We start from the raw sequence: 19,916 nt of genomic DNA on the forward strand, positions 1-19,916 counted from the left end.
AGTTTACAGAGTTGGCTTCCCTTTTATTTCCAGGTTGCTTTCTTTTTTCTACTTTGGTCTGTAAAGTCTCCATCTGTGAGGAGATTTAAGACCACAACAGAAGATACGAATGTAAAACTGCTAATATTTCAAAAGGACATTGTTTCTTGTCCTTCTCCTATTCTCTGTTGAGTTTGTATTTTGTAAAAATTGCTACATGAATCCCAAGCAGAGGTGGAGAAGAAATAAGTACTACAGGTGTTTTACATAGGTGTGTATCTGTATATATTTATATATGTGTTTGTATAAATATATATAATATCAATTTGCAAGAATAAAAATTAACTGTCATCAGATAAAGTTCACGTGACCAACATCTCACATACAAGTGTGTAGGCATATATATAAAAATATACACACATTCAATACCTGCAGCCATTCCTGAAGATCTACAAGCAATAATAAGTTCTTTTGATCAGTGTTTCTCCACTGCTATCAAAGGCACAAGACAAGCCTATGCTTTTTAAAAGTTATACTGCCTTACTGTCCTACAAAAGGGGTTTTTAAAAATAGCTTAGAAAGGAATTTTCAGGGCCAGCTCCTTACCAGTTAGGCACTGTCCTATTTAGCACCCAAACAGTCAGAACAGCAGTCAAGAGTCCTCTGAAACAGAGACTTTGTACCAGTGACTCAGATTTGTGCGGCTTCACATTTTTTTCTGTGACTGAAGTTCCACTATAGACCATCTGCTATGGCCACCCAGGCAGGAATACAGAGCTCACATGCACATTGGCATTCTGCTCTTTACATAGCAGTTTATCAAATGGGATTGCTGCATAGATACCACTGTGGAAGTCCTGCTCCATTGAGTGATAAACATAAATGGAGCTAGCTGGAGCTTGTAAATGGTTCACGTAGCACATCTGACATGTATTTGTCTGCAGTAAGGGTCACATAATGCTCCATAAAGGATCTCCTATATGTCAAAAGGAGCATTATCAGGGGTACCATGGGATTAGTTCAGATATTCCCTGTCTCCATACTAGTAAGCAAGAAAAGACTCGATCTCCCCAGAGAACTAATTATTCAGACCAGCAGGAAAAAGACCAGAAAGAGAAAGCGTTGTGGAGGAAGCAGCAGTGCTGTTTGAAGAGGCAAATCAGCATGCGAACAAGGCTTTTCTGATACATCTTTTAACAAAAATGAACACAGTGGAACACCGCATCAAAGTAGCTGTCCTGCTCCATCAGTTTGATTGAAACAGCACAATTAGAGATTTTTTGTTTACTTTTGAATCAATTTCATGTGTAACAAAAAAACATTCTATTTAGTCTGTTTACCCTGCAATTGACTTCTGATTCATATGTTTTACATTTTGGGGAGGAATGGTATGTCCAACTTTTGGGCAACATCTATAATCACAGTACCAAGTTTCTGTAATAATAAGTAAGTGCTTATTACTTTTTGCCTACCGCTCCTCGTATCAGCTATGCGATAACACTGTCAGTGCCCTCAGGAACTGAATTCCTGATGCATGTGTGGGGTACGTATTTTAGGGTCATAGACACAACTACCCGAATGGGAACTAATTCTTCCTCTCTGTTTATACACACCGCATCATTTGAAGTCTGTTTCTGTAGTCAACATGGCAAGATAAGTAGGAGCTTGCTTGCCTCTGCAGCTGGCTTGCTGCCTCCTCCTAGCACAACGCTGCTTTCACTTATTCCCCAATTCATTTTTTTGTTCTTATTTTGTTCCCCTTCCCCAGCGTCTTAACTTGCCTTCAAGCCCTGGGTGCTCCTTTAAGCCTGGTTTTCTGAATTTTTTGTTAACTTCCCTTCGCTGCCTGTTTACCTGTCCCTTCTTTGGGCTTTGCGGTGTTCCTCAGCCAACCTCCTCTCTCCAGCTGTCACTCCCCAACTGCCTCTGAAGGTTCCAGCACTCCCCCCCCCGCCGCCCCGTTCTCTCCCGGGGCAGCCGCCCACAGGGCTGCCTCTGGCGCCTGAAACTACGCCTGGAAACAGAGCGCCTGCCTGTGTGTTACGTGGTCCCCGGTGAATCTCAAGTGAAACAAGGTCTGCTTCCATTTCTTCTCTTTGTGATCAAGTCTCCTTGTTTCAGTTATCTCTGCATTTAATGTGTTAAAAGCCAATGTATACGCTGTTACGATCTCCCAGTATAAAGCCATCCTCTTCAGATGAGCACCCTCTACTGTGGCCCAGCTTCCTACATCACACCCCAAAACGAACAAATAAAATGAGTAAAATACCGGTGTGTGGTTAAGGTGTCCAGCAGTGCTTTTAAGTGTATGAGCTGCTGCTCTTGTAGCACTTCCCACGTCTCCAGTGAAGTACCTACCAGCTCCCTCCCAAGTTTGGTGCATCTCTCATGGTTATAGCAGCAGTTGATAAAGCATGTGAGATTTCCCCAAGTACAGAGACCTTGAGGATGGAGTAGGCTGAGATAGAGATACCTGGTTCTCTTTGTTATAAAAGAGAACAAGCAAGTATTCATGTTGTATTTTTTTCAACTTGCTTTATCGTCTTCTTTATCTCATGGTACAGCTTTAACCTATTAGATGCTTTTAAATTTAAAGTTTTCACATTATAGCAAATGAAAGTGTTCTATAGTCTGTAGCTCAGCTCAGCATTGTAGGGAATGCTTAACATCAGAGGGAGTCTACAGCACTTAAATAAGTTTAAAATACAAGTCCTAATGGGTACGAAGCTGGGCAGAGGAAGGGCTGTACAGGTGCCAAGGGCACTTCCACAGAGCTTTTGAACAACTTGTTAAGAGATGTCGGGAGCAAAGCTACTTGGAAAGAAGTGGCTGAGCATTAGTCACAGGTCTAAACACAAATCCTCCTTGGAGTCTGCTGCGTGAGCAGGTGTGCCCTCACACTGACCAAAACAAAGTCGTCCCCTCTACGTCCACCATAAGCGGGAGTTAGCCATAAGCAATATGGGTGCAAGCCAGTCAGTGCTGCTGTCTGTTCCCTGGCTGGTGGATACAGCAGTAGAGACATTACTGGAGGGAAGCACTGGAAAGGAATCTGTATGAATACTGCTGAAATAGGAAGAACAGGAAAAGAAAGGTTGTGAGAGCATTTTCTACGATCTTCCCAGATCCACTGTCAGGGTTAAACAAATAGGATAATTTCACCACTGAGAAAATCATGTGATTAAGGAGGCTTGTAGTTCTTTCATGACCCTGTACAGGAATTACAGATACCCTATAAATGACTAGTAAGAAAGGATTTCACGTGAGGCAGGAACTGGAGTTGAAATCCAAAAGCTATGAATTCTAGAAAAAGACAGAAATTGATTAGATTTAGACAGAAAATAGCAAAGAACCACCTAAACAATCTCCTGACTAAGCAGACCACACAAAAACAGATAACTGGAACAAGTACAAAAATGGTGTTCTGTGTAAATGCTGGAAGTTCAAAAACTTACTTAGTTGAGGAGATGAGAATGTCTTACTTTAAAGGAGCACATTGATAGAACTGATTTTTAGGAAACACTGAGAAGGAATGGCATTAAAGCCTCTAGTACTTGATGACAAAAGGAGATGAGAATGCTAAGGTTAGAAAAGGAATAGCGAATAAAACAGGAAACATCATTATACCATTATACAAATCCATCATGCATCCTTCCTTGTCTTTAACTCTGTGTAATTTGGCATACACTGTATTTAGAAACGAGAATATAGAGAAGGCCAAGAAATAAGATGGCTTGCCGCAATTCCCGCACAAGGAGAGGATTAATACATTGGGGATCTTGAGCTCTGAAGAAAAAACTTCAGGCTGAATTTGATAGAGGTCTGTCAAGATCTTTGATGGAATAGAGATGGGTGAATGAGTGCCTTCTTTTTCAAAACTGCTTTGTATTATTTGTTCTTGTGTTATCTGTCAAGATAGAATGTTACAAGGTTTCACGTACTGTCATAGAGGCAAAATGTATGAACAAGTGCAGCTAAACCAAAATTTAAAAAAAACAGATGCCCAAGGACTCCAAGGAGATTAAATTGTTCTTGTACTTTAACAGGCTGCTATAATTGCAACATACATTACATATACAACACGTTAATGAGTTTAGAAGCTTATTTGCCGCTGAATAAAAATGCACCACTATCAACTTTAAAAATCTGTTATGTAGAGAAGTCTAGACACCAGATTTAGGGTAAGATAACTCAGTCAATATAGAAGAATTTGAGCCAATATAAAATCTGTGATATGTTATGATAAGATTTGGCATATTATCATTCTTGAGGGACTTCTTTGACATGCTATCCAGTCCCCACGCTTACTTAGAGAATTTTCAACATTATCCAGTGTCAGGTGGGGCCCGGAAGAATTTATAGCAAGAATCAATAGCCAAGACTTGAATGAGAGAAGATCAAAAATAGAGTTGAGATTTTCCTTTTTAAGAAGACGCAAGGAGGAGTTAAAACCGCAATTTGCTAAGGCACCAAGCAGCACCACCAGACACCTCTGGAAAATTCATCTTAAGCTATATTTAGTACATTCAAAGAAATTGTGGCTCCCACTTGAGCCATTTCAGCTCAAATACAGATAAAAAATAATCAGATCACAGAGACTGTTCGCTCATCTTGAATAAATAAATATTTAACAGAATTGTGCACTTCTGAGTCATGTTTAATTCTAATATGTGTCTTTCTAGGTGAGCGCCTACCTCTGAGCAGATTCATCTCTAACTGCATTTCTATAGGTGTGCATCTGTTCATGTGTTGAAGTCCATCAAAAATAAACTAGACAATGAAATTCTAATATTGAGAGCTTTTAGTACACAAATGGCTAATGAGAGGCCTTCAAACAAGCTCTTACCTGCAAGGTTGTTGTAGAATAATTCCGGTGTCTTGCAGTTACTGGGTTTTAATGATGGGCTCTTGGGACAATTTTTTTAGTCCTGTAATCTTTGTAGAGCTTAGTTCTTGAAATTTTATCACCATCTTGTAGCTTGAATTTAAGAGACTCTTGGGCAACGCTGTTCACTGCCTGCCTGAGTACAATTTTAAAATGTGGTTTTTTTCTTTTCACTGATTTATACCTAGTCAAATTCATCTTATGATCTTAGGTTCCTTTCTTGAAAACTCACTGCAGCTTCATTTAGGACCCTGAAATATTACTTAAGCCACATCCTGGAAAATAAGAAAATAAATTTTCTCCATCTTCTACATAAAGCATCCTTTCTGAGTTACTGAACTTTCTTCCAAAGTACACTATTTTTGATCCAGAATTTCATTCCTTGACATTAAAACTGTTCTGATCCCATCAAATGTAATTCCACACCCATTGAAACCCACCTCAGGCCTTTTCTCAACAGAATCCAACTCTTTTCCTTTGGGATGTCATAGGAAGTTACACGCCTCCATTCTAATATATACCAGTGACTATGCTTCAGAGATTTTTTCATAATTCCTGGTATCTATCATTGCACTTAGCAAACTGTTTTGATACATATATGTAAGCAATTTAATTTGTCTCCTGTTCCCCACTACAACTCACTGTTTTGCTTTTAACAAATTGACAGAATTATAATAAATATGCAGGCCAAAGCTTTCATATGGTACCATCACCTATCAACCCATTCAAATTGTTTCTTCAAGAAAATTACCATCTAGCGTTGGTCCTGCTGGTGATCATCTACAGGATATTTCAATCAGAATGCCGTGTATGCAGAATTCTTTATTTTATTTTAGTTGCAAAAATATTTGCCATCTGAAATGTTATCTGCTTAGTCAAGCCATTAGACAGAAATATAAGTAAGGTAGTCTGCTTTCAACTGAGTTTTACAAAAATACTCATTACCTCCTGAGAAAAAAAATGGTAAAAGACATTTGCAGAAAAAAGTAGGGCATCTATTGCTGCTACATGTTTAATTTTATTTGATTTACTATGCTTAACTTTTTCCTTTGTTGGCAAAAACAACCTTAGCTGTTGCTAATGCTGTTTGCCAGCGTCTCCATCTGTATCTTTGGTTACTTCTTGGATTTGTTCTCTTAGCATTTGCAAAATTCTGCTTGCATCCTCTGAACTCTCATGGGAATTTTTCCCCTTTGGTGGTTAACATTCGCAGTAGCATGAAGTTACTCACATTTTGGATGACAGTTCCTGCAACTGAAGACACCTGAGCCCAGTTCCCTCTCAAGTGTCCTACGTGGTCTTGGTGATCACTGTCAATGATAAGGGAATGTCTCGGTCTCACCTTTAGAGGTCTTGGGTTCATGCTGTATGCACGCACGTTTCAGTTTTGTCAGTAATGCCAAATCCCCTTCTGGAGAGTTTATCTAAACTAATCTCAGCTTGTAATTTTGCCATGTAGGTTTATTTTGAAACTGGACCCTTCCTTATCTTACCTTTTGTAGATTTTTTGGGGGGGGGGAGTGGTTTCCATAAAGCACCTCGGAAAGCAGTCAATTTAGTCTCAAAGTTAGTGCTATATTTGTTCCAAATTTCTGTCTGGCCTGTTTTCTGCTGACCTTTAATTAAATGATTATGTATATGTGTCTGTGCATGTATATTTCTAATGCTTTCTATCTTGCTTAAGTTCAATTTTACTACATAAAACAAGCTTTTCTCTTGAGCTTAATGTCCCAGTTGTTTGTAAGAAGTCTGCACATCCACTGCACATCTGAATAAAAGTAAACATCCTGTGTTTCTCAGCCTTTTATAAACCCCAACAGATGGCTGCTACTTTTACAAACTGTGCTGAATAGGATGGCTCACATTTCCCATGCAACAGACTTATTTCTGGAATCCAAACCCAGTATACTTCTTGCAGGTGGGAACACTGATCTAGCCACAAAGCAGTTTAGCCCAAATCAGTCCTACGTGGCGACTCTTCATAGCTCAGACCCTCTTGCTTTTTGGAATGGTTGTACAGTGGGGCATACCTTACATTGCTGATCCATCCGAAGTTGCAGGAGGACTGATAACAGCTTCCACATGTACGTCCTTGATCATCAAGCCTAAAGGTCCTTTGTGCAATACTTCTGTTTGTTAGAACCTTTGCGTCTTTATTTTTTTCCCCAAGAATAAGTATTTTTTGGAGATAGATGGTATTTCTTAGAACGACTGGATTTCACCTTAATGCTCACAGCCAGTCCCTGACAGAATCTGCAGGAGGTGGCATACGTTTTCTCTACCTCAGCTAACCTTCAGGATCAGCTAGCCTGATTTCCCTGCATCAGCAGTACACTGATGTTGTCTGTCCTTAACCCCATCTCTGGAATCAAAGACACTTCCGTGCCTGGGTGACTTAGCAGCAGTGCCAGCCTGAGACTTGACCGTGCTCATGTGTGCGTTCAGGGACCCATTCCCATCTCAATTTTTTTCCAAAAAGAAGCAACAAGGGAGCTATTTTGGCTGCAAGTCCAGGCAAGTAGTCTCATATTAAGTCTTAAAAACAATGTTGAGGATGTTTTGTCCTGAGGGAAAGGCAATTTGGGAGCGGGCTTCATCTTTTCTTGTTCAAAACTTTTTTTCCACTGAGTAACAGGCTTAGTCTCAGCTACTTGTTCCCACTTTCCATTGCATGTTAGAGTATTAGGCATCAAAGGAAAAGCCTTTGAAAGACCACCTTGTGTTCTTCTAGAACTTCGGTACTAACTTTTTTGCATGCATGATCTTCAATGTGCCACACATCTGCTCTGTTGGATTCAGAGGCCCTAAAAATTATGCTGTTTGTTTAGGAAGTAATCCTGAAGAATTGTAAAATTTCTGATGTTTCTCCTCCAGATACACTATTTACCAAAATAGCTGAATGCAAGCTAGTCTAGCATTAGCTATCCTTGTGTACCTTCATCAGCCGGAACCTCTGTGATTCATGAAAACCTAAGACACAATAGGCATATATCATGGGATATTTTCCTCAATCATACCAATCCAGAAAGCTCCCTGTGGCTCTCGAATGCCTGTTTTCATTAAGGATCCAGTAGACTAGTCATATTCTGAAACTCATCAAGTCTTTTATTATTTCCTAAATCAAAGTTACTCACATTTCCAATTTCCTTTACAATTAATTTTTCTAAATAAACTATTGTTAAGCCCAAATTCATTCTATTTTGAGATATTTTGTACCATGTCCGTTGCACTCTATCACTTTATCATTAGCCATCTTGCCCTTCAGTTCACTGTTTGGTCATTTCAGAGCGACCCAGGATGCAAGAACTGTGAAACCAGAGATTTTACAGGTCTCTCACCAGCATTCTGGTCACAATGATGATATTTTTTGTATAACTCCCCATAATGGGAACATCCTCTTGGAGTAGTTTTTCTGTGGTTAAACAGAATGCACTGTTGGTCAAAATCTCTAACTAGTTTGAGTAAGAGATGAGACTCTGTTCAGCCTGTGTTCCCACAGCTTCTTTTGTTTCCTTGAAGAGAGACTCCCTAGGTGGTTATGTCCGTTTTCCCACTAATGGGACTAAGCATCATTGACTGGTGTGCGCAGCCAAAGAGTTTCTTGAGATGATGCATTTTTTACAAAAGGTTGTGCTCAGAAAAATCAATATTGCCAAAAAAACCTGTCAACATTTTCAATTATATAGAAAGGAGTTTCCATTTGCTTTATCCTAGCCACAGAAAGATGGGCACTGAAATCAGGTGACTACCTGCATTCATTGAACTCTGCCAATAATTTAGTATATTTTGCTAATTGCAATATTCCAGTTCTTGTTTTGGTTCTTTAATCCAAAAGAAAGATTTTAGGGCTGCTTGTACTTACCCCCTTACAGGTCTTTTTAAATAAACTATGAACCACAAAGTTGTATCTACATCTTGCCTTTTTTTTTGCAGTTTTTTACCACAGCCATGCCTCTTCAGCTTTTCCACTGAGTTTTTCGAACTCAAGAAAAGCATCCGTGAACCATTCTCCCTACTACAGTCAGTCACATATTTATGCATGTAGACTTCCCTTCTCGTTGGGGAAGCTGGACCATAGTACAAACCTAGGTACTACAAAACCAGACTAACTTTTCCACCTGTGTAAAAAATTATGGTTCTGGCACAAGTATTCTTGAGTTAAAATGTCATGAATGATATCAGTGGTTGCATGAAGCATCAAAATCAGTTATTCCCCACCCAGAAAGCTGAATTCAAGTGTAAGCAAGCCAAGTCATGAGAGCATATATAATTTCTACTGATGTTTGCTATATTAAGAAGCAATGGGCCATGTGTAAATTTTAAGTGGGAGAGAAGCTTCATATGAAAATCATAGAATCATAGAATCATTTAGGTTGGAAAAGACCTGTAAGATCATCAAGTCCAACCATAAACCTAACCCTGCCAAGTCCACCACTAAACCATGTCCCTAAGCGCCTCATCCACACGTCTTTTAAATACCTCCAGGGGTGGTGACTCAACCGCCTCCCTGGGCAGTGAAGAAGTTTTTCCTAATATCCAGCCTAAACCTCCCCAGGTGCAACTTGAGGCCGTTTCCTCTTGTCCTATCACTTGTCACTTGGGAGAAGAGACCAACACCCACCTCTCTGCAACCCCCTTGCAGGTAATTGTAGAGAGCAATAAGGTCTCCCCTCAGCCTCCTCTTCTCCAGACTGAACAACCCCAGTTCCTTCAGCCGCTCCTCATAAGACTTGTGCTCCAGACCCCTCACCAGCTTCGTTGCCCTTCTCTGGACACGCTCCAGCACCTCAATGTCCTTCTTACAGCAAGGGACCCAAAACTGAACACAGGATTCGAGGTGCGGCCTCACCAGTGCCGAGTACAGGGGCACGATCACCTCCCTACTCCTGCTGGCCACACTATTTCTGATACAGGCCAGGATGCCGTTGGCCTTCTTGGCCACCTGGGCACACTGCTGCCTCATACTCAGCCGGCTGTCGACAAACACCCCTGGGTTCTGCCAGGCAGCTTTCCAGCCACTTATCCCCAAGCATGTAGCGTTGCATGGGGTTGTTGTGACCCAAGTGCAGGACCCAACACTTGGCCTTGTTGAACCTCATGCAATTGGCCCATCCATCCAGCCTGTCCAGATCCCTCTGCAGAGCCTTCCTACCCTCGAGCAGATCAACACACCCACCCAACTTGTGGGTGTTGTCTGCAAACTTACTGAGGGTGCACTCAATCCCATTGATAAAAGATATTAAACAAAACTGTCCCCAATACTGAGCCCTGGGGAACACCACTTGTGACCGGCCACCAACTGGATTTAACTCCATTCACCAGAACTCTTTGGGCCCAGCCATCTAGCCAGTTTTTGCTAATCATATTCAAATGCTAATTGTAATCACAGCCTAAAACACATGCTGCCAGAAGCATTTAGTAAACACGCACAGCCTCTCACCTTCTTGCTCCATACTCCAACATAGATCCTGCATTATATGTATATCCTACATCTAGCTCATGTTTTTCCCCTATTAACTTGTAACTACTGTGCACGCCTTACAGCTGGCCAAAATCTATTCTACCCAGTCAGGGGCTACATCACTGCTAGAAAGGATGAAAGCAAGGTCAAGCTAATCAAGCCCTTGAAGAGGGCAGCAACCTGTGTGCCTATTAAAGAAGGTTACAGTAGGCTCAAACTGTTCAGGAGAGAAATACAAATAACTCCTTACGACTGTAAATAAGGCACATTCAGATGTGTTTAATTGTGCGTGCCTGTCTGAAAACCTGGCTCATCATTCTTCTTTCCATTTCTCGCTCAGGGGGTCACTAGTGCCTGAAAACACTGGTATGCCAAGGAAGCCAATTCCCCGTGGGAGCATGACTCTGCTCCACACAGACATTTTCCCTTCTGTCACTTGGCATAATTCAGTATGTGACTTGAAAATTCAAAATATAAACAAAAGAGAAGAACCAAGGCCAATAGCGTTGCGAGCAGAATTCTCAAACCTTCCTAGTAAGTGAAAAATACCTCTTCTCTAGAAATACCACCCATTTCTCCGTTCTTTTTAGCTTAACCAGAACTATTTCTTTGCAGCTCTTGTGGGGAAATGGGGGCAAAAATACCATAGTCAAACATACACTTATTAGACTGTAAAAACACGCTGCTCAATGCCTCACTGTGTGATACACAATTCAGCAGGCAAGCTTCTCCCATTTCATAGTTCTTCTCTCACTGTGAATTGCTTATCTTTATTCTCTTTCTTTCTCAGCATCATTTTCTCCCGTAACTTTGTTGTTCTTCAACACCTTTTAAATATAGTTATGAAATATATAAGTATGTACTTAAATATATCTTTCTTCCTGCTGCTCTCATATGTGTTACAAATGCAAGTTAAAAACCTTCAGTGTATTTATGCATCATTCTAAGGAGGAAAGAACTGTCTGCTATACTGTCCTAGCTTCTGTTCCTCCCCATATCCCAGGATACATAAAGTTACTGCAGCTTTGCAGGTTTTTCCTGAAAATTGATAAATGATACATCTGAGCTAAACAAATGAAAAATATATCAAGAGCACAGATGGACATCTTCTGAAAGTCCAATTTGAGGTGTTACCTTTCCTTCAGTTCCTTATCGAACCCAGTGAGTGCTGACCCTCTCCCAGCATGGCAATGAACAGCAGTAGGCAGTAATGTTAAGATGTCTCTGGAGCAGTTGCTTAAAAAATGCTATATCATCCTCTTCTTTCTGCAGGTGGAGCACCTGGTTCTGCTGTGGAAGGTGAAACTGGGAAGTTTCTTGCTTAGGGTCACACTGTCCTACATGTGGAGGTTCTTTACTAATGGTTATGGCGCCTTCCTCAGCAATTGCTTTGCTAATTGCTCCGATACCTCTTTACACAAGCTTTGGTATTTGTCTTTACACTATTTTGGTACTCATCCAATCCCTCCAACATCCATTCAGAGCTGTTAATGCTTTCATGACATGCTGCTATCAAGGCAACCAAGTGACCAGGGAAGTGATTGCAAAAGCTACTTGCTCCTTTGGCTCCTTACTTCGTCTGTAGTTTTATTATGAAAAGTACTCAAGAACTAAGACAAAGATGCTAAAGAAGCGCGACTCTTCTCACTCACAGAGCTGCACCTGCAGCATGGACCATATCCACGCAGTCCTGAAATGGTCCCGTGTTGCTGATGGCTCAAGTGTCACTTCAGAGCCGGATTTAGAAAGGTCAGGCTAGCACAGGCCTTTTAAGGGAGATGGTTTCATCTTTTTAAGTGTTTGAGGTTCAAACATTTAATCTTTCAAATTAGGGAAAGCTGAGAATTTATGGGAGTGTAGAAGTCATGATGCCTTTAAGAGAATTATTAAACTGTATTAACAAGAGTGACAACTTCTTAACTGGAGGGAAGAGAAGGGAGTAGAATTCAATACAAGTTAGTACTCCTAGCTAAAGAGTTAAAAGATCCATTCTCCTGCATTTTTTCAGTGAACTGAGTTTGAGGGGAAAAAAAAGAAAATATTTATCAGTGTTTAAACATGATGCTGTAGTAAATGAGTAGTTGTAATTTCTTGTAAAGAAAATCCAATCTTAATTTTAGTATCTCCAGTGCTGTGGTCTTGCACGGTCGTAGGCAAGTTGCTGGAATGGTTAATTTTGGCCTCTGCCATTATAATGTACCTTATTTCTAATTTGAATGAAGTCCAGTTTCAGGTCACAGGCATTCGTCCTGTCAGGCATTGATTATTGTTATAAAAGCCTGTTATTACCAAATTTTATTCCTATACGCAGTCATTAACTGAAGAGCAGAGTCTGCAGCGCTCGCAGGCTGTTCAAGTAGGGATAAGCAGCCTCTTTATAACCTTCTGTCTTCTCTCCTGCGGTTTTCTCCAGCGCATGGGAGAGGTGAAGGACTACTGGGTCTTGTGGAGGAGAGGCCATGGAGCCGGGCTTGTACTTTCTAGCGGATCATATTTGAACCTAAGGTCCCAAAGGAGCACATACCCCTCAGTACAGGGCAGACACCCTATCTTTAGATGGCCACACTCACATGCACTTCAGAGACTAAGCTTCCTGTCATTTTCATGTTATACGGAAAATAATTCTACTAAGGTTGAATTCTATGATATATACGTGTAAATCACAAGATGCTGCAGCAGAGGGGAGTTGCTTGTTTTTTCTCTACATTATGACCTCTGCAAGGAAAATATTGGTGAGCTTGGGTCTCCTACTCAGTGTAGTCATCCCACCAGCCCTGAATTCAGCACTTCTCACGGATGTGTGGCAGGATTAGATACTTACATTCTAGGCTGTTAAATAATTTTACCACTAATTCTAATGTATTCACAGAAGCATCTGTTCCAAAAGAAAGTTTAAACATGGCTGAAGGCTAAGTTTTACACATATAACACTGGAAGTTTTTCCTATGTAAGTAGATTTCAGTGGTACGCAAGCTGTGCATGATATATGGTACTTGAGTTAAAGCACCATAGGCTAGGGAAATGACAATTATTTGTAGAGTTCAGTCTGCTGTGTATATTTCTATGTTATTAATACAAGCTGTGTTGCTATGTGTATATTTCAAGCCAACTAAGGATTTACAGCTTGCAGGTATGTAATGATATTGGCATTTACTCTTTGTTTCCTTATGGAGAAAGCAACAAACGCAAAAACTTCAATAAGAATGAAACAAGGGTAAAACAAACATCAGGGAAGACATTGAAATACAAATTTTTACTCCAAACATTTAGACAATGTTAAAAGTCATGAACAAGTTATCTTATTGAGCTAAGTCTAGATCTGGGTCAGCCTAAGTTAACTAAGGACAGGAAGAAATTGGGAAATTCTTAGTCCCAGATGAAAAACACATTAGGTAAGTTTCTTTTACGTAGTCAGTCTGCAAGTGTAAAATCCAGCCACTGGTACCACTACTCCACTTACAGAACACCAAAAGTGCCCTCAGAACAAGAGTATAATTTTCACAATAAGCTGGTGTTGGGTTTGGTTTTTTTTAATCTCACTGTGAGAGCTGCCAGCTTGACCAACCCCATTTTATTTCTGGAAAGACTCATTATTTCATTTCCAACATCCCGGGACAAAGGGAATCTGTTTCAGTAAGCACAGTTGGAAGCAGGTTCATGGTGCAAGTGGTACAGTGACACCACCGCCTTCTTTCACAGGTGAGTCTCCTGCCAGTGCAGTCTCCTCGGTGCGGGGCCCGGGTGAACTGGCGCTGGTGAAGGTGACTGAAGCCCTTGGAATTGCACTGGCAGCCTTTCATCCGCTGGTACACCCCAAACACCCCAGAGTATAATTTTATTACAAAGCATTATAATATACAAATATAGTATAAATATTACAGAGCATTCAGAAGCAGCATTAGACTGGGGGATTTGTACCATTCTCTGAAAGGGCAACAGCTGCCCTCGCTCCACCTGAGAGCATCTCAAGAGGTGAGGTCTGCAGTTGTGAGGAGGTTCTCTCCCATGTGTTATTTAAGAATACAAGGGAGACAGAGGCAACATGTGACTTTGCTTCCAAGCTAAGATTTTCCAGAAGGTTTTAGGGTTTGTTTCATATGTTTCAAAGCATTTTCCAAGGCTTGGGGAAAGCCTAAATGTGTACTAAAAAACATCAACCTTCCCATGATGGAGGCTATGAATGATCACAGCCATTTAAGACCTGCCCTGGTTTCTAAGGACAATGATTTTAAAGGGACTGTCAGTGCCTTTAGTGCATTAAATACAACAATGCTAAACTCTTAGTAACCAAACAGACCCAGCAGGAGAGCTCCATGGATTTATCAAACTTAAGAGAAATGAAAAAAACTTGTTTTGTCATCTCTCCTTACCTAACTTACAATGGCAACCAAGTGCAGCCCTGGCTCCTGCACACACCTCACGCTGTTATCCCAAGTGTGTGTGGTATTAAGAGCTACCGCTATTTATAAAACCCACGCAGGAACACAACAGGCAAATCAAGTCACTACAACAGAGGTCAGAAGGCAACAGCCTCTGTGTGCCCCACGGTCTCTCAGTTCATGGCGTCTCCTTCTTATCCATGGCTCAGACTCGCTGTTAATGCTCTCTCCTCTGGCTCTTTAAGGACAAAAGCACACAAATAAAAACCCAACAAGATTGCTTTAGCTTCACCCATAATAAAGAGCCTCCATTTAACTTTGTCTCGGGGCTACTTAGGATCACAGCCTGGACTTTTCTCTCTACCAACACTCAGACTCTCTCTGAACAGGTTTCTACCTCTTGTGTCCAACCTGAACCACTTGCTGTTGAACCACGTTCTGCAATTAGAAATTTTTTGCCACCTACCGAAGCTGTGTAGCCGTGTCTGCCGAGCTGCCTTGGTTTTAAATCAAGCAGATCCCACTTCAGGGTTCCCCAGCTGTAAGTCACTGAACTGTGCAAAATGGGCAACTCGTGACATGTGTGATGTGGCCTTGGAGGCGTGCGGCTGAGCAGTGGGAGAGAGAGCAGGACCGAGCTCTGCGATGCTTTACTGGGACAGTTTGTACTCCAGTGACATGACACGTGCATGCAGATGCAAAGCGTAAAGAGGTCTGAGGGCAGAGCTTGGCAACCGTCCTTACCCAGGGAGAGGAGTTGAGCTAAGCACAAACTTCAGCCCCACTTCCCATTACCCAGGCACAGCTGCCTGTCGGACTGGCACAAGCAGTTGCTTGTCTATGCTTGCCTTCCGCTAGTGCTCATGAGCAAGGAAAACAAAGTTGGTTGAATGGAGCTGGCAGGAATCCTACCGCTACATTTGCTAAATGGATCTATTAAAATGTAAGCAGAGATCACATTGCAGGTCATCATCAGGATGGCCATGAGCCAGCAATGTGCCCTTGTGGCCCAGAAGGCCAATGGCATCCTGGGGTGCATCAAGAAGAGTGTGGCGAGCGGGTCGAGGGACGTTATCCTCCCCCTCTACTCTGCCCTGGTGGGGCCACATCTGGAGTACTGTGTCCAGTTCTGGGCTCCCCGGTCCAAGAAGGACAGGGAGCTGCTGGAGAGGGTACAGCAAAGGGCTACGGAGATGATTAGGGGACTGGAACATCTTTCTTATGAGGAAAGGCTGAGGGACTTGCGTCTTTTTAGTCTGGAGAAGAGAAGACCGAGGGGGGATCTTATTAATGCTTATAAATACTGAAGGGGTGGGTGCCAGGAGGATGGGGCCAGTGTTTTTTCAGTGGTGCCCAGTGACAGGACAAGAGGTAACGGGCACAAACTTGGTCACAGGAAGTTCCACCTAAACATGAGGAGGAACTTCTTTACTTTGAGGGTGGCAGAGCACTGGAACAGGCTGCCCAGAGAGGCTGTGGAGCCTCCTTCTCTGGAGATACTCAAAACTCGCCTGGACGCATTCCTGTGCAATCTGCTGTAGGTGAACCTGCTCTGGTGGGGGGGTTGGACTAGATGATCTCCAGAGGTCCCTTCCAACCCCTGTCATTCCGTGATTCTGTGATCATAAAATACCGTGGGTGACATCTTGGGCAATTCCCAAACAGCACCGCTTCCTCTTCCTCAGTCCTGCTGCCTTCAACACTGAATGCCACCATACTGCTGCTCCTCTGGCACATCTTGTTCACAGTTATCTCAACTTTTCCTCCTCCCTCTCCAAATGGTTTCCCACTGCGTTCTTTGAAGGCTCATCGTTATCCATCAGTCGCCTGCAGCACGGTGCTGCAGTCTCACACCCACTGAGGCATCGCTACATCTCCGGCACATCTTGGAGCCATCCAATCTCGCCAAGTCTTTCTGCTTTAGGAAAATAGGACTCCAGGACCTTAGTGTCCCCTTGCCATCCCTACGGAAGCCCTTGGGTTTGCAGTTTAGCCTTGAAGGAGCACATGACAGGCCACACAGGTTACACACGTCTTACTCCTGCCTCACCAATTCACATCTAGTGGGAGTCACCTCTTTGTCCGACTTTCAAAAGAACGTTTTCCTGCTTTCTCCCTCGCTGCCATCCCTCGCTCTCCCCAGGGGCTCTCAGGAAGCAACCACCAAGCCATGACTTTGTTCTCTTTCAAGAATTCTTTAAAGCCACGCGCATATTCCCCTTCCTGACACCAATGTCCACAAAAGCTTGACAGAAATTAGTAAGTGGCTGGGGAAAGGTTAGGGTTTTCTGGTTTTACGACTGCAACTTGGCTAGCTGGTGTTATCTCATCTCTTTACCCTTCCTTTTCTATTCAGGTGTGGTTTATTTCCTCCAGTACGTAGGCTGCACGCTCCTTGACCATCTGTCCTCTGGGGTTCTAGACTTCGACAGGGGCTTCAAAGCATTAAATGAACAAAATAAATTATCTCTGCAGGTAACATTATAAACTCCAGAAGAGGCCAAAGCAGCAGCAGCAGCCTTGTGTGGTGCAGGAGAGAAGCAGTTCTCAGCTCTGATCTGGTTCTGGCACAGATTTCTTACGTGCAAACGGGGAGCTTTTTGCCTCACTTTCCTTGTCTGTAAAATGAAATCCACTCTCTGTTTGACAAACTGAAACGATAAGCTCTCCGGCAGGACAACTCACTGTTTATCCATCCTGCACCACATCCAGCGTGTACAGAGCCATTAATCTGTGCAGGGAACCTTGGTCTCTGCTGGTGCCTCCAGCCACAACGAGCAAAATGAGCAGGTAGGAACACAGGTTAGAAGTACGTTAGTGGCACTCAGAGAAGAGTTTCTTCGGGAAGCTAAAGATACATGCTATTCTGTATCATTCTCTAAAAGCTGATACAATATACATAACGGTTTTCGAGACCATTCTGCTCATGAAATGTATAATAATGAAACCATCTTGACGGAACAGAATGCATGTTATATATATAAAAAAGCTGCACTTTCAGAAACGTAAATTCTGCTTGGGTTCTAAAGTTTAGAAGTTTTAATTTCACTCCTTGAGAATAACTATCTAACATACCTTCAAAAATGAGCTGGTTTATTTTAGTTATACTGGAGATAATGGGAAAAAAGCTCAAATCCTGTCTAAAGTCTGGGAAAAATAATCTCTGAATGACAGAGCACCATTTTCTTCCAGAAGATTAGCAATAGTTTATTATTCCAAGTATATATTTAGATGATTCCATTTACACAGTTGCTTTAATATCAACCATGTTAAAACCTTTACGACAGCTGATCACATTCATAAGCGATTCCAAGCTCCTCCATGTGTTCTGTGACACCAGGTACCTCTCAGACCACCATTTCAGCCGGTGTGCGTACACACCAGATCCCTCCGCACATCCAGGCAGGTAACACGGCAGGCGGATGCACCGCTTGGAACTTCCCACTCTTTTTTCAATATGCTGCATGAAGACCAGCAAGGAAAACAGTGCTTTTAGAGCACTCACTCAGCAACATTCCTGCAGTTTGGGGATTAAAAATACTTATTTTAAAACAGTATGTTTCCTGTGTCTTTGGTGCTGTCCCAGTGCTTGTGCTGGCGAGCCGGGCAGTCAGACATCGTCCTGGTAACTGTCAAGTCCACCTTCGCCTAAAGAACAGAACTAGTTTGAGATCAAGAAGAGGCAGGGAACAAATACGGGGGGTTCTTAGGGAGAACTTCTGTAACTCTTCCTCTTTTGTAGTAAGATGACCCTGGATTGCATAGCAAGTTAAACCAACTTTTTAAAAAAAAATAGGAAAAAGAATGGAACGATGGCACCAACACAGCAGTAACTGCTCTTCCTATTTTCTGCTACAGGCCAGCTACATGAGCACTCTTTGTTCTCCTGTACCTTGGATTCTGACCCAGCAGAATGCTCTGGTTTGCATCCGTATGAGCTGTCTAGAGCTAACTGTGGCCTTTCTTCTTTGAGGTTTTGTAGGAGGGTTCATGGACATGGTAGGCATGGAAACCTGTGATCGGCAAGAAAAACCTGCATAGTAGCTTAACTCACCCAGCAGTGTGGAAAAAACGTTAAGAACTTGAGGTTTTTATATTTTGCAAACAAAAGGAAGTTCATTTCCTCTGTTAGCTCACCATAGCATTATGTGCAAAAACACGCCTGGAGCTCTTGAAATACCTTTATTTATTTCTGTATCTACCAAATTTATTTATAGAGCCGTCTGGAAAACACTGGCTTTTCATTTACAATATACTATGGAGCTTTTCGGAATTGTTTCATAAACCAAACTCTTTGAAAACACCCATACCTACAGAAATTGTCAACTATAATCAAGTCTCAGGACTTTTTTTTTGGTGTATTTAAGGAGTATTGACAGGACAGTTAAAACTGCCATATTAATGCATAACTAGGTAATTCTCCATGTGCTAACTTTACCATGTTAATAAATCCAGCAATCAGCAAATGTGTCTAATACATTACACATCCCTGTAAGAAACCACAAATACTTCAGTTATGTCTCATTTTAATGCAGTCTTGGGGCATTCTAACAGTTTAGAAAATAAATGGGAGCAAATTCTTAAATGAAATACAATAAACATGTAGGCTTAGAACATCTGGAACAAAAGTAAAGTGAAAACTGGGAAACAGAAGTGTCCTGGGTGGCAGGTGAATGCATAAAGGGAAGAGAAGCTCTCACTCGCTGCACATGCCACCGAGCTAGCTTGTAACAACCGAGAGCTACAGTTCACTCACTGTCTAGGCATCCTGGCAATAAACCACAACAGAAATGTTAAAATAATAACACTAATAAAAATAAATAAGGATTTGGGCTTATTTTAGCCAAGATGTTTTAACAAAATGCCACCATTCATTCCTCGGCCTGTGGTGGGATGCCTGTGTGCTCCTTTTACATTCCTTAATTGCCTTCATACTTTCTACTATTTGCAACAGTTAGGACTCAATAATTCTTGTAGCTGGGTTGAATTTAATTCCACAATCATTTAATCCTTTTGTTGCTCTAACACCATACACTTACAGAAGACTACCCAAGATCTTTATGACTACCTTGCTAATGATTTTCTGTCTAGAGGTATTCTGAGTCATTCATCATTATATGTCTTCATTTAGCAAAACAAGATTTATAAAATGCTCATTTCTTTCTAATGAGCATTAGGTTGTCTGGTACTGGCCTCAGCTAGACTTTGATTT

The sequence above is a fragment of the Gavia stellata genome, chromosome 7 (assembly GCF_030936135.1).
Source record: "Gavia stellata isolate bGavSte3 chromosome 7, bGavSte3.hap2, whole genome shotgun sequence".
NCBI classification, from domain to species: Eukaryota; Metazoa; Chordata; class Aves; order Gaviiformes; family Gaviidae; genus Gavia; species Gavia stellata.